This window comes from Gnatocerus cornutus, unplaced genomic scaffold, assembly GCF_029298725.1.
Source record: "Gnatocerus cornutus isolate USDA-ARS CGAHR unplaced genomic scaffold, icGnaCorn1.1 ctg00000028.1, whole genome shotgun sequence".
NCBI lineage: Eukaryota > Metazoa > Arthropoda > Insecta > Coleoptera > Tenebrionidae > Gnatocerus > Gnatocerus cornutus.
In genome coordinates this window covers 981087-1005511 of record NW_028275378.1, presented here as the reverse complement: position 1 = coordinate 1005511, position 24425 = coordinate 981087, and positions in this window count along the sequence as shown.

Here is a 24425-nt window from a genome sequence, read left to right as displayed (position 1 = left end):
TTTTCTGGCTTGAATTCGCAAAGAAGAGCACGAAATCTACTAAATAATCACTTTTTACCAAGATTCAACGGCTGAATTGCAAGAAAACAGCAGAATTCTGCACGAAATCGTCAAATTTTTTAGAGAAAACCTCATATTTCGATGCAAAACGACGATTTTTCGCCGATTTTCGTTGTTTTCTATCTTGAATTCGCAAAGATGAGCACGAAATCTACAAAATCATCACTTTTTACCAAGATTCAACGGCTGAATTGCAAGAAAACAGCAGAATTCTGCACGAAATCATCAAAATTCTTACAGAAAACCGCATGTTTCGATGCAAAACGACGATTTCTCGCTGATTTTCGTTGTTTTCTATCTTGAATTCGCAAAGAAGAGCACGAAATCTACAAAATCATGACTTTTTACCCAGATTCAACGGCTGAATTGCAAGAAAACAGCAGAATTCTGCACGAAATCATCAAAATTCTTACAGAAAACCGCATATTTCGATGCAAAGCGACGATTTCTCGCCGATTTTCGTTGTTTTCTGGCATGAATTTGCAAAGAAGAGCACGAAATCTACAAAATCGTGACTTTTTACCAAGATAAAACGGCTGAATTGCAAGAAAACAGCAGAATTCTGCACGAAATCATCAAAATTCTTAGAGAAAACCGCATATTTCGATGCAAAACAACGATTTCTCGCCGATTTTCGTTGTTTTCTATCTTGAATTCGCCAAGAAGAGCACGAAATCTACAAAATCATCACTTTTTACCAAGATTCAACGGCTGAATTGCAAGAAAACAGCAGAATTCTGCACGAAATCGTCAAAATTCTTAGAGAAAACCGCATATTTCGATGCAAAACGACTATTTCTCGCCGATTTTCGTTGTTTTCTATCTTGAATTCGCAAAGAAAAGCACGAAATCTACACAATCATGACTTTTTACCAAGATTCAACAGCTGAATTGCAAGAAAACAGCAGAATTCTGCACGAAATCATCAAAATTCTTACAGAAAACCGCATATTTCGATGCAAAACGACGATTTCTCGCCGATTTTCGTTGTTTTCTGGCTTGAATTCGCAAAGAAGAGCACGAAATCTACAAAATCATTACTTTTTACCAAGATTCAATGGCTGAATTGCAAGAAAACAGCAGAATTCTGCACGAAATCATCAAAATTCTTAAAGAAAACCGCATATTTCGATGCAAAACGACTATTTCTCGCCGATTTTCGTTGTTTTCTATCTTGAATTCGCCAAGAAGAGCACGAAATCTACAAAATCATGACTTTTTACCAAGATTCAACAGCTGAATTGCAAGAAAACAGCAGAATTCTGCACGAAATCATCAAAATTCTTACAGAAAACCGCATATTTCGATGCAAAACGACGATTTCTCGCCGATTTTCGTTGTTTTCTGGCTTGAATTCGCAAAGAAGAGCACGAAATCTACAAAATCATGATTTTTACCAAGTTTCAACGGCTGAATTGAAAGAAAACAGCAGAATTCTGCACGAAATCATCAAAATTCTTACAGAAAACCGCATATTTCGATGCAAAACGACGATTTCTCGCCGATTTTCGTTGTTTTCTGGCTTGAATTCGCAAAGAAGAGCACGAAATCTACAAAATCATGACTTTTTACCAAGATTCAACGGCTGAATTGCAAGAAAACAGCAGAATTCTGCACGAAATCATCAAAATTCTTAGAGAAAACCGCATATTTCGATGCAAAACAACGATTTCTCGCCGATTTTCGTTGTTTTCTGGCTTGAATTCGCAAAGAAGAGCACGAAATCTACTAAATAATCACTTTTTACCAAGATTCAACGGCTGAATTACAAGGAAACAGCAGAATTCTGCACGAAATCGTCAAAATTCTTAGAGAAAACCGCATATTTCGATGCAAAACGACGATTTCTCGCCGATTTTCGTTGTTTTCTGGCTTGAATTCGCAAAGAAGAGCACGAAATCTACTAAATAATCACTTTTTACCAAGATTCAACGGCTGAATTACAAGGAAACAGCAGAATTCTGCACGAAATCGTCAAAATTCTTAGAGAAAACCGCATATTTCGATGCAAAACGACGATTTCTCGCCGATTTTCGTTGTTTTCTGGCTTGAATTCGCAAAGAAGAGCACGAAATCTACAAAATCATTACTTTTTACCAAGATTCAACTGCTGAATTGCAAGAAAACAGCAGAATTCTGCACGAAATCATCAAAATCCTTACAGAAAACCGCATATTTCGATGCAAAACGACGATTTCTCGCCGATTTTCGTTGTTTTCTGGCTTGAATTCGCAAAGAAGAGCACGAAATCTACAAAATCATGACTTTTTACCAAAATTCAACGGCTGAATTGCAAGAAAACAGCAGAATTATCCACGAAATCATCAAAATTCTTACAGAAAACCGCATATTTCGATGCAAAACGACGATTTCTCGCCGATTTTCGTTGTTTTTCGGCTTGAATTCGCAATGAAGAGCACGAAATCTACTAAGTCATCACTTTTTACCAAGATTCAACAGCTGAATTGCAAGAAAACAGCAGAATTCTGCACGAAATCATCAAAATTCTTACAGAAAACCGCATATTTCGATGCAAAACGACGATTTCTCGCCGATTTTCGTTGTTTTCTGGCTTGAATTCGCAAAGAAGAGCACGAAATCTACAAAATCATCACTTTTTACCAAGATTCAACGGCTGAATTGCAAGAAAACAGCAGAATTCTGCACGAAATCATCAAAATTCTTACAGAAAACCGCATGTTTCGATGCAAAACGACGATTTCTCGCTGATTTTCGTTGTTTTATATCTTGAATTCGCAAAGAAGAGCACGAAATCTACAAATTCATGACTTTTTACCCAGATTCAACGGCTGAAATGCAAGAAAACAGCAGAATTCTGCACGAAATCATCAAAATTCTTACAGAAAACGCATATTTCGATGCAAAACGACAATTTCTCGCCGATTTTCGTTGTTTTTTGGCTTCAATTCGCAAAGAAGAGCACGAAATCTACTAAATCATCAGTTTTTACCAAGATTCAACGGCTGAATTGCAAGAAAACAGCAGAATTCTGCACGAAATCATCAAAATTCTTAGAGAAAACCGCATATTTCGATGCAAAACAACGATTTCTCGCCGATTTTCGTTGTTTTCTGGCTTGAATTCGCAAAGAAGAGCACGAAATCTACTAAATAATCACTTTTTACCAAGATTCAACGGCTGAATTGCAAGAAAACAGCAGAATTCTGCACGAAATCGTCAAATTTTTTAGAGAAAACCTCATATTTCGATGCAAAACTACGATTTTTCGCCGATTTTCGTTGTTTTCTATCTTGAATTCGCAAAGATGAGCACGAAATCTACAAAATCATCTCTCTTTACCAAGATTCAACGGCTGAATTGCAAGAAAACAGCCGAATTCTGCACGAAATCATCAAAATTCTTACAGAAAACCGCATGTTTCGATGCAAAACGACGATTTCTCGCTGATTTTCGTTGTTTTCTATCTTGAATTCGCAAAGAAGAGCACGAAATCTACAAAATCATGACTTTTTACCCAGATTCAACGGCTGAATTGCAAGAAAACAGCAGAATTCTGCACGAAATCATCAAAATTCTTACAGAAAACCGCATATTTCGATGCAAAGCGACGATTTCTCGCCGTTTTTCGTTGTTTTCTGGCATGAATTTGCAAAGAAGAGCACGAAATCTACAAAATCATGACTTTTTACCAAGATTCAACGGCTGAATTGCAAGAAAACAGCAGAATTCTGCACGAAATCATCAAAATTCTTACAGAAAACCGCATATTTCGATGCAAAGCGACGATTTCTCGCCGATTTTCGTTGTTTTCTGGCATGAATTTGCAAAGAAGAGCACGAAATCTACAAAATCATGACTTTTTACCAAGATTCAACGGCTGAATTGCAAGAAAACAGCAGAATTTTGCACGAAATCATCAAAATTCTTAGAGAAAACCGCATATTTCGATGCAAAACAACGATTTCTCGCCGATTTTCGTTGTTTTCTGGCTTGAATTCGCAAAGAAGAGCACGAAATCTACAAAATCATGACTTTTTACCAAGATTCAACAGCTGAATTGCAAGAAAACAGCAGAATTCTGCACGAAATCATCAAAATTCTTAAAGAAAACCGCACATTTCGATGCAAAACAACGATTTCTCGCCGATTTTCGTTGTTTTCTGGCTTGAATTCGCAAAGAAGAGCACGAAATCTGCTAAATAATCACTTTTTACCAAGATTCAACGGCTGAATTGCAAGAAAACAGCAGAATTCTGCACGAAATCGTCAAATTTTTTAGAGAAAACCTCAAATTTCGATGCAAAACGACGATTTTTCGCCGATTTTCGTTGTTTTCTATCTTGAATTCGCAAAGATGAGCACGAAATCTACAAAATCATCACTTTTTACCAAGATTCAACGGCTGAATTGCAAGAAAACAGCAGAATTCTGCACGAAATCATCAAAATTCTTACAGAAAACCGCATATTTCGATGCAAAGCGACGATTTCTCGCCGATTTTCGTTGTTTTCTGGCATGAATTTGCAAAGAAGAGCACGAAATCTACAAAATCATGACTTTTTACCAAGATTCAACGGCTGAATTGCAAGAAAACAGCAGAATTCTGCACGAATTCATCAAAATTCTTAGAGAAAACCGCATATTTCGATGCAAAACGACGATTTCTCGCCGATTTTCGTTGTTTTCTGGCTTGAATTCGCAAAGAAGAGCACGAAATCTACTAAATAATTACTTTTTACCAAGATTCAACGGCTGAATTGCAAGAAAACAGCAGAATTCTGCACGAAATCGTCAAATTTTTTAGAGAAAACCGCATATTTCGATGCAAAACGACGATTTCTCGGCGATTTTCGTTGTTTTCTGGCTTGAATTCGCAAAGAAGAGCACGAAATCTACAAAATCATGACTTTTTACCAAGATTCAACGGCTGAATTGCAAGAAAACAGCAGAACTCTGCACGAAATCATCAAAATTCTTACAGAAAACCGCATATTTCGATGCAAAGCGACGATTTCTCGCCGATTTTCGTTGTTTTCTGGCATGAATTTGCAAAGAAGAGCACGAAATCTACAAAATCATGACTTTTTACCAAGATTCAACGGCTGAATTGCAAGAAAACAGCAGAATTCTGCACGAAATCATCAAAATTCTTAGAGAAAACCGCATATTTCGATGCAAAACAACGATTTCTCGCCGATTTTCGTTGTTTTCTATCTTGAATTCGCAAAGAAGAGCACGAAATCTACAAAATCATGACTTTTTACCAAGATTCAACAGCTGAATTGCAAGAAAACAGCAGAATTCTGCACGAAATCATCAAAATTCTTAGAGAAAACCGCATATTTCGATGCAAAACAACGATTTCTCGCCGATTTTCGTTGTTTTCTGGCTTGAATTCGCAAAGAAGAGCACGAAATCTACTAAATAATCACTTTTTACCAAGATTCAACGGCTGAATTACAAGGAAACAGCAGAATTCTGCACGAAATCGTCAAAATTCTTAGAGAAAACCGCATATTTCGATGCAAAACGACGATTTCTCGCCGATTTTCGTTGTTTTCTGGCTTGAATTCGCAAAGAAGAGCACGAAATCTACAAAATCATTACTTTTTACCAAGATTCAACTGCTGAATTGCAAGAAAACAGCAGAATTCTGCACGAAATCATCAAAATCCTTACAGAAAACCGCATATTTCGATGCAAAACGACGATTTCTCGCCGATTTTCGTTGTTTTCTGGCTTGAATTCGCAAAGAAGAGCACGAAATCTACAAAATCATGACTTTTTACCAAAATTCAACGGCTGAATTGCAAGAAAACAGCAGAATTATCCACGAAATCATCAAAATTCTTACAGAAAACCGCATATTTCGATGCAAAACGACGATTTCTCGCCGATTTTCGTTGTTTTTCGGCTTGAATTCGCAATGAAGAGCACGAAATCTACTAAGTCATCACTTTTTACCAAGATTCAACAGCTGAATTGCAAGAAAACAGCAGAATTCTGCACGAAATCATCAAAATTCTTACAGAAAACCGCATATTTCGATGCAAAACGACGATTTCTCGCCGATTTTCGTTGTTTTCTGGCTTGAATTCGCAAAGAAGAGCACGAAATCTACAAAATCATCACTTTTTACCAAGATTCAACGGCTGAATTGCAAGAAAACAGCAGAATTCTGCACGAAATCATCAAAATTCTTACAGAAAACCGCATGTTTCGATGCAAAACGACGATTTCTCGCTGATTTTCGTTGTTTTATATCTTGAATTCGCAAAGAAGAGCACGAAATCTACAAATTCATGACTTTTTACCCAGATTCAACGGCTGAAATGCAAGAAAACAGCAGAATTCTGCACGAAATCATCAAAATTCTTACAGAAAACGCATATTTCGATGCAAAACGACAATTTCTCGCCGATTTTCGTTGTTTTTTGGCTTCAATTCGCAAAGAAGAGCACGAAATCTACTAAATCATCAGTTTTTACCAAGATTCAACGGCTGAATTGCAAGAAAACAGCAGAATTCTGCACGAAATCATCAAAATTCTTAGAGAAAACCGCATATTTCGATGCAAAACAACGATTTCTCGCCGATTTTCGTTGTTTTCTGGCTTGAATTCGCAAAGAAGAGCACGAAATCTACTAAATAATCACTTTTTACCAAGATTCAACGGCTGAATTGCAAGAAAACAGCAGAATTCTGCACGAAATCGTCAAATTTTTTAGAGAAAACCTCATATTTCGATGCAAAACTACGATTTTTCGCCGATTTTCGTTGTTTTCTATCTTGAATTCGCAAAGATGAGCACGAAATCTACAAAATCATCTCTCTTTACCAAGATTCAACGGCTGAATTGCAAGAAAACAGCCGAATTCTGCACGAAATCATCAAAATTCTTACAGAAAACCGCATGTTTCGATGCAAAACGACGATTTCTCGCTGATTTTCGTTGTTTTCTATCTTGAATTCGCAAAGAAGAGCACGAAATCTACAAAATCATGACTTTTTACCCAGATTCAACGGCTGAATTGCAAGAAAACAGCAGAATTCTGCACGAAATCATCAAAATTCTTACAGAAAACCGCATATTTCGATGCAAAGCGACGATTTCTCGCCGTTTTTCGTTGTTTTCTGGCATGAATTTGCAAAGAAGAGCACGAAATCTACAAAATCATGACTTTTTACCAAGATTCAACGGCTGAATTGCAAGAAAACAGCAGAATTCTGCACGAAATCATCAAAATTCTTACAGAAAACCGCATATTTCGATGCAAAGCGACGATTTCTCGCCGATTTTCGTTGTTTTCTGGCATGAATTTGCAAAGAAGAGCACGAAATCTACAAAATCATGACTTTTTACCAAGATTCAACGGCTGAATTGCAAGAAAACAGCAGAATTTTGCACGAAATCATCAAAATTCTTAGAGAAAACCGCATATTTCGATGCAAAACAACGATTTCTCGCCGATTTTCGTTGTTTTCTGGCTTGAATTCGCAAAGAAGAGCACGAAATCTACAAAATCATGACTTTTTACCAAGATTCAACAGCTGAATTGCAAGAAAACAGCAGAATTCTGCACGAAATCATCAAAATTCTTAAAGAAAACCGCACATTTCGATGCAAAACAACGATTTCTCGCCGATTTTCGTTGTTTTCTGGCTTGAATTCGCAAAGAAGAGCACGAAATCTGCTAAATAATCACTTTTTACCAAGATTCAACGGCTGAATTGCAAGAAAACAGCAGAATTCTGCACGAAATCGTCAAATTTTTTAGAGAAAACCTCAAATTTCGATGCAAAACGACGATTTTTCGCCGATTTTCGTTGTTTTCTATCTTGAATTCGCAAAGATGAGCACGAAATCTACAAAATCATCACTTTTTACCAAGATTCAACGGCTGAATTGCAAGAAAACAGCAGAATTCTGCACGAAATCATCAAAATTCTTACAGAAAACCGCATATTTCGATGCAAAGCGACGATTTCTCGCCGATTTTCGTTGTTTTCTGGCATGAATTTGCAAAGAAGAGCACGAAATCTACAAAATCATGACTTTTTACCAAGATTCAACGGCTGAATTGCAAGAAAACAGCAGAATTCTGCACGAATTCATCAAAATTCTTAGAGAAAACCGCATATTTCGATGCAAAACGACGATTTCTCGCCGATTTTCGTTGTTTTCTGGCTTGAATTCGCAAAGAAGAGCACGAAATCTACTAAATAATTACTTTTTACCAAGATTCAACGGCTGAATTGCAAGAAAACAGCAGAATTCTGCACGAAATCGTCAAATTTTTTAGAGAAAACCGCATATTTCGATGCAAAACGACGATTTCTCGGCGATTTTCGTTGTTTTCTGGCTTGAATTCGCAAAGAAGAGCACGAAATCTACAAAATCATGACTTTTTACCAAGATTCAACGGCTGAATTGCAAGAAAACAGCAGAACTCTGCACGAAATCATCAAAATTCTTACAGAAAACCGCATATTTCGATGCAAAGCGACGATTTCTCGCCGATTTTCGTTGTTTTCTGGCATGAATTTGCAAAGAAGAGCACGAAATCTACAAAATCATGTCTTTTTACCAAGATTCAACGGCTGAATTGCAAGAAAACAGCAGAATTCTGCACGAAATCATCAAAATTCTTAGAGAAAACCGCATATTTCGATGCAAAACAACGATTTCTCGCCGATTTTCGTTGTTTTCTATCTTGAATTCGCAAAGAAGAGCACGAAATCTACAAAATCATGACTTTTTACCAAGATTCAACAGCTGAATTGCAAGAAAACAGCAGAATTCTGCACGAAATCATCAAAATTCTTAGAGAAAACCGCATATTTCGATGCAAAACAACGATTTCTCGCCGATTTTCGTTGTTTTCTGGCTTGAATTCGCAAAGAAGAGCACGAAATCTACTAAATAATCACTTTTTACCAAGATTCAACGGCTGAATTGCAAGAAAACCGCAGAATTCTGCACGAAATCGTCAAATTTTTTAGAGAAAACCAAATTTCGATGCAAAACGACGATTTTTCGCCGATTTTCGTTGTTTCCTATCTTGAATTCGCAAAGATGAGCACGAAATCTACAAAATCATCACTTTTTACCAAGATTCAACGGCTGAATTGCAAGAAAACAGCAGAATTCTGCACGAAATCATCAAAATTCTTACAGAAAACCGCATATTTCGATGCAAAGCGACGATTTCTCGCCGATTTTCGTTGTTTTCTGGCATGAATTTGCAAAGAAGAGCACGAAATCTACAAAATCATGACTTTTTACCAAGATTCAACGGCTGAATTGCAAGAAAACAGCAGAATTCTGCACGAAATCATCAAAATTCTTAGAGAAAACCGCATATTTCGATGCAAAACGACGATTTCTCGCCGATTTTCGTTGTTTTCTGGCTTGAATTCGCAAAGAAGAGCACGAAATCTACTAAATAATCACTTTTTACCAAGATTCAACGGCTGAATTGCAAGAAAACAGCAGAATTCTGCACGAAATCGTCAAATTTTTTAGAGAAAACCTCATATTTCGATGCAAAACGACGATTTTTCGCCGATTTTCGTTGTTTTCTATCTTGAATTCGCAAAGATGAGCACGAAATTTACAAAATCATCATTTTTTACCAAGATTCAACGGCTGAATTGCAAGAAAACAGCAGAATTCTGCACGAAATCATCAAAATTCTTACAGAAAACCGCATGTTTCGATGCAAAACGACGATTTCTCGCTGATTTTCGTTGCTTTCTATCTTGAATTTGCAAAGAAGAGCACGAAATCTACAAAATCATGACTTTTTACCCAGATTCAACGGCTGAATTGCAAGAAAACAGCAGAATTCTGCACGAAATCATCAAAATTCTTACAGAAAACCGCATATTTCGATGCAAAGCGACGATTTCTCGCCGATTTTCGTTGTTTTCTGGCATGAATTTGCAAAGAAGAGCACGAAATCTACAAAATCATGACTTTTTACCAAGATTCAACGGCTGAATTGCAAGAAAACAGCAGAGTTCTGCACGAAATCGTCAAAATTCTTAGAGAAAACCGCATATTTCGATGCAAAACGACGATTTCTCGCCGATTTTCGTTGTTTTCTGGTTTGAATTCGCAAAGAAGAGCACGAAATCTACAAAATCATCACTTTTTACCAAGATTCAACGGCTGAATTGCAAGAAAACAGCAGAATTCTGCACGAAATCATCAAAATTCTTAGAGAAAACCGCATATTTCGATGCAAAGCGACGATTTCTCGCTGATTTTCGTTGTTTTCTATCTTGAATTCGCAAAGAAGAGCACAAAATCTACAAAATCATGACTTTTTACCAAGATTCATCGGCTGAATTGCATGAAAACAGCAGAATTCTGCACGAAATCGTCAAAATTCTTAGAGAAAACCGCATATTTCGATGCAAAACGACGATTTCTCGCCGATTTTCGTTGTTTTCTGGCTTGAATTCGCAAAGAAGAGCACGAAATCTACAAAATCATTACTTTTTACCAAAATTCAACGACTGAATTGCAAGAAAACAGCAGAATTCTGCTCGAAATCATCAAAATTCTTAGAGAAAACCGCATATTTCGATGCAAAACGACGATTTCTCGCTGATTTTCGTTGTTTTCTATGTTGAATTCGCAAAGAAGAGCACGGAATCTACAAAATCATGACTTTTTACCAAGATTCAACGGCTGAATTGCAAGAAAACAGCAGAATTCTGCACGAAATCATCAAGATTCTTACAGAAAACCGCATTTTTCGATGCAAAATGACGATTTCTTGCCGATTTTCGTTGTTTTCTGGCTTGAATTCGCAAAGAAGAGCACTAAATCTACAAAATCATGACTTTTTACCAAGATTCAACGGCTGAATTGCAAGAAAACAGCAGAATTCTGCACGAAATCATCAAAATTCTTACAGAAAACCGCATATTTCGATGCAAAACAACGATTTCTCGCCGATTTTCGTTGTTTTCTGGCTTGAATTCGCAAAGAAGAGCACGAAATCTACAAAATCATGACTTTTTACCAAGATTCAACGGCTGAATTGCAAGAAAACAGCAGAATTATGCACGAAATCATCAAAATTCTTACAGAAAACCGCATTTTTCGATGCAAAATGACGATTTCTCGCCGATTTTCGTTGTTTTCTGGCTTGAATTCGCAAAGAAGAGCACTAAATCTACAAAATCATGACTTTTTACCAAGATTCAACGGCTGAATTGCAAGAAAACAGCAGAATTATGCACGAAATCATCAAAATTCTTAGAGAAAACTGCATATTACGATGCAAAACAACGATTTCTCGCCGATTTTCGTTGTTTTCTATCTTGAATTCGCCAAGAAGAGCACGAAATCTACAAATCATGACTTGTTACCTAGATTCAACGGCTGAATTGCAAGAAAACAGCAGAATTCTGCACGAAATCATCAAAATTCTTAGAGAAAACCGCATATTTCGATGCAAAACTTCGATTTCTCGCAGATTTTCGTTGTTTTCTATCTTGAATTCGCAAAGAAGAGCACGGAATCTACAAAATCATGACTTTTTACCAAGATTCAACGGCTGAATTGCAAGAAAACAGCAGAATTCTGCACGAAATCATCAAGATTCTTACAGAAAACCGCATTTTTCGATGCAAAATGACGATTTCTTGCCGATTTTCGTTGTTTTCTGGCTTGAATTCGCAAAGAAGAGCACTAAATCTACAAAATCATGACTTTTTACCAAGATTCAACGGCTGAATTGCAAGAAAACAGCAGAATTCTGCACGAAATCATCAAAATTCTTACAGAAAACCGCATATTTCGATGCAAAACAACGATTTCTCGCCGATTTTCGTTGTTTTCTGGCTTGAATTCGCAAAGAAGAGCACGAAATCTACAAAATCATGACTTTTTACCAAGATTCAACGGCTGAATTGCAAGAAAACAGCAGAATTATGCACGAAATCATCAAAATTCTTACAGAAAACCGCATTTTTCGATGCAAAATGACGATTTCTCGCCGATTTTCGTTGTTTTCTGGCTTGAATTCGCAAAGAAGAGCACTAAATCTACAAAATCATGACTTTTTACCAAGATTCAACGGCTGAATTGCAAGAAAACAGCAGAATTATGCACGAAATCATCAAAATTCTTAGAGAAAACTGCATATTACGATGCAAAACAACGATTTCTCGCCGATTTTCGTTGTTTTCTATCTTGAATTCGCCAAGAAGAGCACGAAATCTACAAATCATGACTTGTTACCTAGATTCAACGGCTGAATTGCAAGAAAACAGCAGAATTCTGCACGAAATCATCAAAATTCTTAGAGAAAACCGCATATTTCGATGCAAAACTTCGATTTCTCGCTGATTTTCGTTGTTTTCTATCTTGAATTCGCAAAGAAGAGCACGGAATCTACAAAATCATGACTTTTTACCAAGATTCAACGGCTGAATTGCAAGAAAACAGCAGAATTCTGCACGAAATCATCAAAATTCTTACAGAAAACCGCATATTTCGATGCAAAACGACGATTTCTCGCCGATTTTCGTTGTTTTCTGGCATGAATTTGCAAAGAAGAGCACGAAATCTACAAAATCATGACTTTTTGCCAAGATTCAACGGCTGAATTGCAAGAAAACAGCAGAATTCTGCACGAAATCATCAAAATTCTTAGAGAAAACCGCATATTTCGATGCAAAACGACGATTTCTTGCTGATTTTCGTTGTTTTCTATCTTGAATTTGCAAATAAGAGCACAAAATCTACAAAATCATGACTTTTTACCAAGAATTAACGGCTGAATTGCAAGAAAACAGCAGAATTCTGCACGAAATCGTCAAAATTCTTAGAGAAAACCGCATATTTCGATGCAAAACGACGATTTCTCGCCGATTTTCGTTGTTTTCTAGCTTGAATTCGCAAAGAAAAGCACGAAATCTACAAAATCATTACTTTTTACCAAGATTCAACGGCTGAATTGCAAGAAAACAGCAGAATTCTGCACGAAATCATCAAAATTCTTAGAGAAAACCGCATATTTGGATCAAAACTTCGATTTCTCGCTGATTTTCGTTGTTTTCTATCTTGAATTCGCAAAGAAGAGCACGGAATCTACAAAATCATGACTTTTTACCAAGATTCAACGGCTGAATTGCAAGAAAACAGCAGAATTTTGCACGAAATCATCAAAATTCTTAGAGAAAACTGCATATTTCGATGCAAAACGACGATTTCTTGCTGATTTTCGTTGTTTTCTATCTTGAATTTGCAAAGAAGAGCACAAAATCTACAAAATCATGACTTTTTACCAAGATTCAACGGCTGAATTGCAAGAAAACAGCAGAATTCTGCACGAAATCGTCAAAATTCTTAGAGAAAACCGCATATTTCGATGCAAAACGACGATTTCTCGCCGATTTTCGTTGTTTTCTAGCTTGAATTCGCAAAGAAAAGCACGAAATCTACAAAATCGTTACTTTTTACCAAGATTCAACGGCTGAATTGCAAGAAAACAGCAGAATTCTGCACGAAATCATCAAAATTCTTAGAGAAAACCGCATATTTCGATGCAGAACTTCGATTTCTCGCTGATTTTCGTTGTTTTCTATCTTGAATTCGCAAAGAAGAGCACGGAATCTACAAAATCATGACTTTTTACCAAGATTCAACGGCTGAATTGCAAGAAAACAGCAGATTTCTGCACGAAATCATCAAAATTCTTACAGAAAACCGCATTTTTCGATGCAAAACGACGATTTTTCGCCGATTTTCGTTGTTTTCTGGCTTGAATTCGCAAAGAAGAGCACGAAATCTACAAAATCATGACTTTTTACCAAGATTCAACGGCTGAATTGCAAGAAAACAGCAGAATTCTGCACGAAATCATCAAAATTCTTACAGAAAACCGCATTTTTCGATGCAAAACGACGATTTCTCTACGATTTTCGTTGTTTTCTGGCTTGAATTCGCAAAGAAGAGCACGAAATCTACAAAATCATGACTTTTTACCAAGATTCAACAGCTGAATTGCAAGAAAACAGCAGAATTCTGCACGAAATCATCAAAATTCTTACAGAAAACCGCATATCTCGATGCAAAACAACGATTTCTCGCCGATTTTTGTTCTTTTCTGGCTTGAATTCGCAAAGAAGAGCACGAAATCTACAAAATCATGACTTTTTACCAAGATTCAACGGCTGAATTGCAAGAAAACAGCAGAATTCTGCACGAAATCATCAAAATTCTTACAGAAAACCGCATATTTCGATGCAAAACAACGATTTCTCGCCGATTTTCGTTGTTTTCTATCTTGAATTCGCCAAGAAGAGCACGAAATCTACAAAATCATGACTTTTTACCTAGATTCAACGGCTGAATTGCAAGAAAACAGCAGAATTCTGCACGAAATCATCAAAATTCTTACAGAAAACCGCATATTTCGATGCAAAACGACGATTTCTCGCCGATTTTCGTTGTTTACTGGCTTGAATTCGCAAAGAAGAGCACGAAATCTACAAAATCATGACTTTTTACCAAGATTCAACAGCTGAATTGCAAGAAAACAGCAGAATTCTGCACGAAATCATCAAAATTCTTACAGAAAACCGCATATTTCGATGCAAAACGACGATTTCTCGCCGATTTTCGTTGTTTTCTGGCATGAATTTGCAAAGAAGAGCACGAAATCTACAAAATCATGACTTTTTACCAAGATTCAACGGCTGAATTGCAAGAAAACAGCAGAATTCTGCACGAAATCATCAAAATTCTTAGAGAAAACCGCATATTTCGATGCAAAACGACGATTTCTTGCTGATTTTCGTTGTTTTCTATCTTGAATTTGCAAAGAAGAGCACAAAATCTACAAAATCATGACTTTTTACCAAGATTCAACGGCTGAATTGCAAGAAAACAGCAGAATTCTGCACGAAATCATCAAAATTCTTACAGAAAACCGCATATTTCGATGCAAAACGACGATTTCTCGCCGATTTTCGTTGTTTTCTGGCATGAATTCGCAAAGAAGAGCACGAAATCTACAAAATCATGACTTTTGACCAACATTCAACGGCTGAATTGCAAGAAAACAGCAGAATTCTGCACGAAATCATCAAAATTCTTAGAGAAAACCGCATATTTCCATGCAAAACGACGATTTCTCGCTGATTTTCGTTGTTTTCTATCTTGAATTCGCAAAGAAGAGCACGAAATCTACAAAATCATGACTTTTTATCAAGATTCAACGGCTGAATTGCAAGAAAACAGCAGAATTCTGCACGAAATCATCAAAATTCTTAGAGAAAACTGCATATTTCGATGCAAAACAACGATTTCTCGCCGATTTTCGTTGTTTTCTATCTTGAATTCGCCAAGAAGAGCACGAAATCTAAAAAATCATGACTTTTTACCTAGATTCAACGGCTGAATTGCAAGAAAACAGCAGAATTCTGCACGAAATCATCAAAATTCTTACAGAAAACAGCATATTTCGATGCAAAACGACGATTTCTCGCCGATTTTCGTTGTTTTCTGGCATGAATTTGCAAAGAAGAGCACGAAATCTACAAAATCATGACTTTTGACCAAGATTCAACGGCTGAATTGCAAGAAAACAGCAGAATTCTGCACGAAATCATCAAAATTCTTAGAGAAAACCGCATGTTTCGATGCAAAACGACGATTTCTCGCCGATTTTCGTTGTTTTCTGGCTTGAATTCGCAAAGAAGAGCACGAAATCTACAAAATCATGACTTTTTATCAAGATTCAACGGCTGAATTGCAAGAAAACAGCAGAATTCTGCACGAAATCATCAAAATTCTTAGAGAAAACTGCATATTTCGATGCAAAACAACGATTTCTCGCCGATTTTCGTTGTTTTCTACTTGAATTCGCCAAGAAGAGCACGAAATCTACAAAATCATGACTTTTTACCTAGATTCAACAGCTGAATTGCAAGAAAACAGCAGAATTCTGCACGAAATCATCAAAATTCTTACAGAAAACCGCATATTTCGATGCAAAACGACGATTTCTCGCCGATTTTCGTTGTTTTCTGGCATGAATTCGCAAAGAAGAGCACGAAATCTACAAAATCATGACTTTTGACCAACATTCAACGGCTGAATTGCAAGAAAACAGCAGAATTCTGCACGAAATCATCAAAACCGCATATTTCCATGCAAAACGACGATTTCTCGCTGATTTTCGTTGTTTTCTATCTTGAATTCGCAAAGAAGAGCACGAAATCTACAAAATCATGACTTTTTATCAAGATTCAACGGCTGAATTGCAAGAAAACAGCAGAATTCTGCACGAAATCATCAAAATTCTTAGAGAAAACTGCATATTTCGATGCAAAACAGCGATTTCTCGACGATTTTCGTTGTTTTCTATCTTGAATTCGCCAAGAAGAGCACGAAATCTACAAAATCATGACTTTTTACCTAGATTCAACGGCTGAATTGCAAGAAAACAGCAGAATTCTGCACGAAATCATCAAAATTCTTACAGAAAACCGCATATTTCGATGCAAAACGACGATTTCTCGCCGATTTTCGTTGTTTTCTGGCATGAATTCGCAAAGAAGAGCACGAAATCTACAAAATCATGACTTTTGACCAAGATTCAACGGCTGAATTGCAAGAAAACAGCAGAATTCTGCACGAAATCATCAAAATTCTTAGAGAAAACCGCATATTTCGATGCAAAACGACGATTTCTCGCTGATTTTCGTTGTTTTCTATCTTGAATTCGCAAAGAAGAGCACGAAATCTACAAAATCATGACATTTTACCAAGATTCAACGGCTGAATTGCAAGAAAACAGCAGAATTCTGCACGAAATCGTCAAAATTCTTAGAGAAAACCGCATATTTCGATGCAAAACGACGATTTCTCGCCGATTTTCGTTGTTTTCTGGCTTGAATTCACAAAGAAGAGCACGAAATCTACAAAATCATCACTTTTTACCAAGATTCAACGGCTGAATTGCAAGAAAACAGCAGAATTCTGCACGAAATCATCAAAATTCTTAGAGAAAACCGCATATTTTGATGCAAAACGACGATTTCTCGCCGATTTTCGTGGTTTTCTGGCTTAAATTCGCAAAGAAGAGCACGAAATCTACAAAATCATGACTTTTTACCAAGATTCAACAGCTGAATTGCAAGAAAACAGCAGAATTCTGCACGAAATCATCAAAATTCTTACAGAAAACCGCATATTTCGATGCAAAACGATTATTTCTCGCCGATTTTCGTTGTTTTCTGGCTTGAATTCGCAAAGAAGAGCACGAAATCTACAAAATCATGACTTTTTACCAAGCTTCAACGGCTGAATTGCAAGAAAACAGCAGAATTCTGCACGAAATCATCAAAATTCTTACAGAAAATCGCATATTTTGAAGCAAAACGACGATTTCTCGCCGATTTTCGTTGTTTTCTGGCTTGAATTCGCAAAGAAGAGCACGAAATCTACAAAATCTTGACTTTTTACCAAGATTCAACAGCAGAATTCTGCACGAAATCATCAAAATTCTTACAGAAAACCGCATATTTCGATGCAAAACGATTATTTCTCGCCGATTTTCGTTGTTTTCTGGCTTGAATTCGCAAAGAAGAGCAGGGAATCTACAAAGTCATGACTTTTTACCAAGATTCAACAGCTGAATTGCAAGAAAACAGCAGAATTTTGCACGAAATCATCAAAATTCTTAGAGAAAACCGCATATTACGATGCGAAACAACGATTTCTCGCCGATTTTCGTTGTTTTCTGGCTTGAATTCGCAAAGAAGAGCACGAAATCTACTAAATAATCACTTTTTACCAAAATTCAACAGCTGAATTGCAAGAAAACAGCAGAATTCTGCACGAAATCGTCAAAATTCTTAGAGATAACCGCATATTTCGATGCAAAACGACGATTTCTCGCCGATTTTCGTTGTTTTCTGGCTTGAATTCGCAAAAAAGAGCACGAAATCTACAAAATCATGACTTTTTACCAAGATTCAACGGCTGAATTGCAAGAAAACAGCAGAATTCTGCACGAAATCATCAAAATTCTTAGAGACAACTGCATATTACGATGCAAAACCACGATTTTTCGCCGATTTTCGTTGTTTTCTGGCTTGAATTCGCAAAGAAGAGCACGAAATCTACAAAATCATGACTTTTTACCAAGATTCAACGGCTGAATTGCAAGAAAACAGCAGAATTCTGCACGAAATCATCAAAATTCTTAGAGAAAACCGCATATTACGATGCAAAACAACGATTTCTCGCCGATTTTCGTTGTTTTCTGGCTTGAATTCGCAAAGAAGAGCACGAAATCTACAAAATCATGACTTTTTACCAAGATTCAACGGCTGAATTGCAAGAAAACAGCAGAATTCTGCACGAAATCATCATAATTCTTAGAGAAAACCGCATATTACGATGCAAAACAACGATTTCTCGCCGATTTTCGTTGTTTTCTGGCTTGAATTCGCAAAGAAGAGCACGAAATCTACTAAATAATCACTTTTTACCAAGATTCAACAGCTGAATTGCAAGAAAACAGCAGAATTCTGCAAGAAATCGTCAAAATTCTTAGAGAAAACCGCATATTTTGATGCAAAACGACGATTTCTCGCTGATTTTCGTTGTTTTCTATCTTGAATTCGCAAAGAAGAGCACGAAATCTACAAAATCATGACATTTTACCAAGATTCAACGGCTGAATTGCAAGAAAACAGCAAAATTCTGCACGAAATCATCAAAATTCTTACAGAAAACCGCATATTTCGATGCAAAACGACGATTTCTCGCCGATTTTCGTTGTTTTCTGGCTTGAATTCGCAAAGAAGAGCACGAAATCTACAAAATCATGACTTTTTACCAAGATTCAACGGCTGAATTGCAAGAAAACAGCAAAATTATCCACAAAATCGTCAAAATTCTTACAGAAAACCGCATATTTCGATGTAAAACGACGATTTTTCGCCGATTTTCGTGGTTTTCTGGCTTGAATTCGCAAAGAAGAGCACGAAATCTACAAAATCATGACTTTTTACCAAGATTCAACGGCTGAATTGCAAGAAAACAGCAGAATTCTGCACGAAATCATCAAAATTCTTAGAGAAAAACGCATATTTCGATGCAAAACAACGATTTCTCGCCGATTTTCGTTGTTTTCTGGCTTGAATTCGCAAAGAAGAGCACGAAATCTACAAAATCATGACTTTTTACCAAGATTCAACGGCTGAATTGCAAGAAAACAGCAGAATTCTGCACGAAATCATCAAAATTCTTACAGAAAACCGCATATTTCGATGCAAAACGACGATTTCTCGTCGATTTTCGTTGTTTTCTGGCATGAATTCGCAAAGAAGAGCACGAAATCTACAAAATCATGACTTTTTACCAAAATTCAACGGCTGAATTGCAAGAAAACAGCAGAATTCTACACGAAATCATCAAAATTCTTAGAGAAAACCGCATATTTCGATGCAAAACGACGATTTCTCGCTGATTTTCGTTGTTTTCTATCTTGAATTCGCAAAGAAGAGCACGAAATCAAGATTCAACGTCTGAATTTCAAGAAAACAGCAGAATTCTGCACGAAATCATCAAAATTCTTACAGAAAACCGCATATTTCGATGCAAAACGACGATTTCTCGTCGATTTTCGTTGTTTTCTGGCTTGAATTCGCAAAGAAGAGCACGAAATCTACTAAATAATCACTTTTTACCAAGATTCAACAGCTGAATTGCAAGAAAACAGCAGAACTCTGCACGAAATCGTCAAAATTCTTAGAGAAAACCGCATATTTCGATGCAAAACGACGATTTCTCGCTAATTTTCGTTGTTTTCTATCTTGAATTCGCAAAGAAGAGCACGAAATCTACAAAATCATGACATTTTACCAAGATTCAACGGCTGAATTGCAAGAAAACAGCAGAATTCTGCACGAAAACATCAAAATTCTTACAGAAAACCGCATATTTCGATGCAAAACGACGATTTCTCGCCGATTTTCGTTGTTTTCTGGCTTGATTTCGCAAAGAAGAGCACGAAATCTACAAAATCATGACTTTTTACCAAGATTCAACGGCTGAATTGCAAGAAAACAGCAGAATTCTGCACGAAATCGTCAAAATTCTTAGAGAAAACCGCATATTTCGATGCAAAACGACGATTTCTCGCCGATTTTCGTTGTTTTCTGGCTTGAATTCGCAAAGAAGAGCACGAAATCTACAAAATCATCACTTTTTACCAAGATTCAACGGCTGAATTGCAAGAAAACAGCAGAATTCTGCACGAAATCATCAAAATTCTTACAGAAAACCGCATATTTCGATGCAAAACAATGATTTCTCGCCGATTTTCGTTGTTTTCTATCTTGAATTCGCCAAGAAGAGCACGAAATCTACAAAATCGTCACTTTTTACCAAGATTCTACTGCTGAATTGCAAGAAAACAGCAGAATTCTGCACGAAATCATCAAAATTCTTACAGAAAACCGCATTTTTCGATGCAAAACGACGATTTCTCGCCGATTTTCGTTGTTTTCTGGCTTGAATTCGCAAAGAAGAGCACGAAATCTACAAAATCATGACTTTTTACCAAGATTCAACGGCTGAATTGCAAGAAAACAGCAGAATTCTGCACGAAATCATCAAAATTCTTAGAGAAAACCGCATATTTCGATGCAAAACGACGATTTCTCGCTGATTTTCGTTGTTTTCTATCTTGAATTCGCAAAGAAGAGCACGAAATCTACAAAATCATGACATTTTACCAAGATTCAACGGCTGAGTTGCAAGAAAACAGCAGAATTCTGCACGAAATCATCAAAATTCTTACAGAAAACCGCATATTTCGATGCAAAACGACGATTTCTCGCCGATTTTCGTTGTTTTCTGGCTTGAATTCGCAAAAAAGAGCACGAAATCTACAAAATCATCACTTTTTACTAAGATTCAACGGCTGAATTGCAAGAAAACAGCAGAATTCTGCACGAAATCATCAAAATTCTTAGAGAAAACCGCATATTTCGATGCAAAACGACGATTTCTCGCTGATTTTCGTTGTTTTCTATCTTGAATTCGCAAAGAAGTGCACGAAATCTACAAAATCATGACTATTTACCAAGATTCAACGGCTGAATTGCAAGAAAACAGCAGAATTCTGCACGAAATCATCAAAATTCTTACAGAAAACCACATATTTCGATGCAAAACGACGATTTCTCGCCGATATTCGTTGTTTTCTGGCTTGAATTTGCAAAGAAGGGCACGAAATCTACAAAATCATGACTTTTTACCAAGATTCAACGGCTGAATTGCAAGAAAACAGCAGAATTCTGCACGAAATCATCAAAATTCTTACAGAAAACCGCATATTTCGATGCAAAACGACGATTTCTCGCCGATATTCGTTGTTTTCTGGCTTGAATTTGCAAAGAAGGGCACGAAATCTACAAAATAATCACTTTTTACCAAGATTCAACAGCTGAATTGCAAGAAAACAGCAGAATTCTGCAAGAAATCGTCAAAATTCTTAGAGAAAACCGCATATTTTGATGCAAAACGACGATTTCTCGCTGATTTTCGTTGTTTTCTATCTTGAATTCGCAAAGAAGAGCACGAAATCTACAAAATCATGACATTTTACCAAGAATCAACGGCTGAATTGCAAGAAAACAGCAAAATTCTGCACGAAATCATCAAAATTCTTACAGAAAACCGCATATTTCGATGCAAAACGACGATTTCTCGTCGATTTTCGTTGTTTTCTGGCATGAATTCGCAAAGAAGAGCACGAAATCTACAAAATCATGACTTTTTACCAAAATTCAACGGCTGAATTGCAAGAAAACAGCAGAATTCTACACGAAATCATCAAAATTCTTAGAGAAAACCGCATATTTCGATGCAAAACGACGATTTCTCGCTGATTTTCGTTGTTTTCTATCTTGAATTCGCAAAGAAGAGCACGAAATCAAGATTCAACGTCTGAATTTCAAGAAAACAGCAGAATTCTGCACGAAATCATCAAAATTCTTACAGAAAACCGCATATTTCGATGCAAAACGACGATTTCTCGTCGATTTTCGTTGTTTTCTGGCTTGAATTCGCAAAGAAGAGCACGAAATCTACTAAATAATCACTTTTTACCAAGATTCAACAGCTGAATTGCAAGAAAACAGCAGAACTCTGCACGAAATCGTCAAAATTCTTAGAGAAAACCGCATATTTCGATGCAAAACGACGATTTCTCGCTAATTTTCGTTGTTTTCTATCTTGAATTCGCAAAGAAGAGCACGAAATCTACAAAATCATGACATTTTACCAAGATTCAACGGCTGAATTGCAAGAAAACAGCAGAATTCTGCACGAAAACATCAAAATTCTTACAGAAAACCGCATATTTCGATGCAAAACGACGATTTCTCGCCGATTTTCGTTGTTTTCTGGCTTGATTTCGCAAAGAAGAGCACGAAATCTACAAAATCATGACTTTTTACCAAGATTCAACGGCTGAATTGCAAGAAAACAGCAGAATTCTGCACGAAATCGTCAAAATTCTTAGAGAAAACCGCATATTTCGATGCAAAACGACGATTTCTCGCCGATTTTCGTTGTTTTCTGGCTTGAATTCGCAAAGAAGAGCACGAAATCTACAAAATCATCACTTTTTACCAAGATTCAACGGCTGAATTGCAAGAAAACAGCAGAATTCTGCACGAAATCATCAAAATTCTTACAGAAAACCGCATATTTCGATGCAAAACAATGATTTCTCGCCGATTTTCGTTGTTTTCTATCTTGAATTCGCCAAGAAGAGCACGAAATCTACAAAATCGTCACTTTTTACCAAGATTCTACTGCTGAATTGCAAGAAAACAGCAGAATTCTGCACGAAATCGTCAAAATTCTTAGAGAAAACCGCATATTTCGATGCAAAACGACGATTTCTCGCCGATTTTCGTTGTTTTCTGGCTTGAATTCGCAAAGAAGAGCACGAAATCTACAAAATCATGACTTTTTACCAAGATTCAACGGCTGAATTGCAAGAAAACAGCAGAATTCTGCACGAAATCATCAAAATTCTTAGAGAAAACCGCATATTTCGATGCAAAACGACGATTTCTCGCTGATTTTCGTTGTTTTCTATCTTGAATTCGCAAAGAAGAGCACGAAATCTACAAAATCATGACATTTTACCAAGATTCAACGGCTGAATTGCAAGAAAACAGCAGAATTCTGCACGAAATCATCAAAATTCTTACAGAAAACCGCATATTTCGATGCAAAACGACGATTTCTCGCCGATTTTCGTTGTTTTCTGGCTTGAATTCGCAAAAAAGAGCACGAAATCTACAAAATCATCACTTTTTACTAAGATTCAACGGCTGAATTGCAAGAAAACAGCAGAATTCTGCACGAAATCATCAAAATTCTTAGAGAAAACCGCATATTTCGATGCAAAACGACGATTTCTCGCTGATTTTCGTTGTTTTCTATCTTGAATTCGCAAAGAAGTGCACGAAATCTACAAAATCATGACTATTTACCAAGATTCAACGGCTGAATTGCAAGAAAACAGCAGAATTCTGCACGAAATCATCAAAATTCTTACAGAAAACCGCATATTTCGATGCAAAACGACGATTTCTCGCCGATATTCGTTGTTTTCTGGCTTGAATTTGCAAAGAAGGGCACGAAATCTACAAAATCATGACTTTTTACCAAGATTCAACAGCTGAATTGCAAGAAAACAGCAGAATTCTGCAAGAAATCGTCAAAATTCTTAGAGAAAACCGCATATTTTGATGCAAAACGACGATTTTTCGCCGATTTTCGTTGTTTTCTGGCTTGAATTCGCAAAGAAGAGCACGAAATCTACAAAATCATGACTTTTTACCAAGATTCAACGGCTGAATTGCAAGAAAACAGCAGAATTCTGCACGAATTCATCAAAATTCTTAGAGAAAACCGCATATTACGATGCAAAACAACGATTTCTCGCCGATTTTCGTTGTTTTCTGGCTTGAATTCGCAAAGAAGAGCACGAAATCTACAAAATCATGACTTTTTACCAAGATTCAACGGCTGAATTGCAAGAAAACAGCAGAATTCTGCACGAAATCATCATAATTCTTAGAGAAAACCGCATATTACGATGCAAAACAACGATTTCTCGCCGATTTTCGTTGTTTTCTGGCTTGAATTCGCAAAGAAGAGCACGAAATCTACTAAATAATCACTTTTTACCAAGATTCAACAGCTGAATTGCAAGAAAACAGCAGAATTCTGCAAGAAATCGTCAAAATTCTTAGAGAAAACCGCATATTTTGATGCAAAACGACGATTTCTCGCTGATTTTCGTTGTTTTCTATCT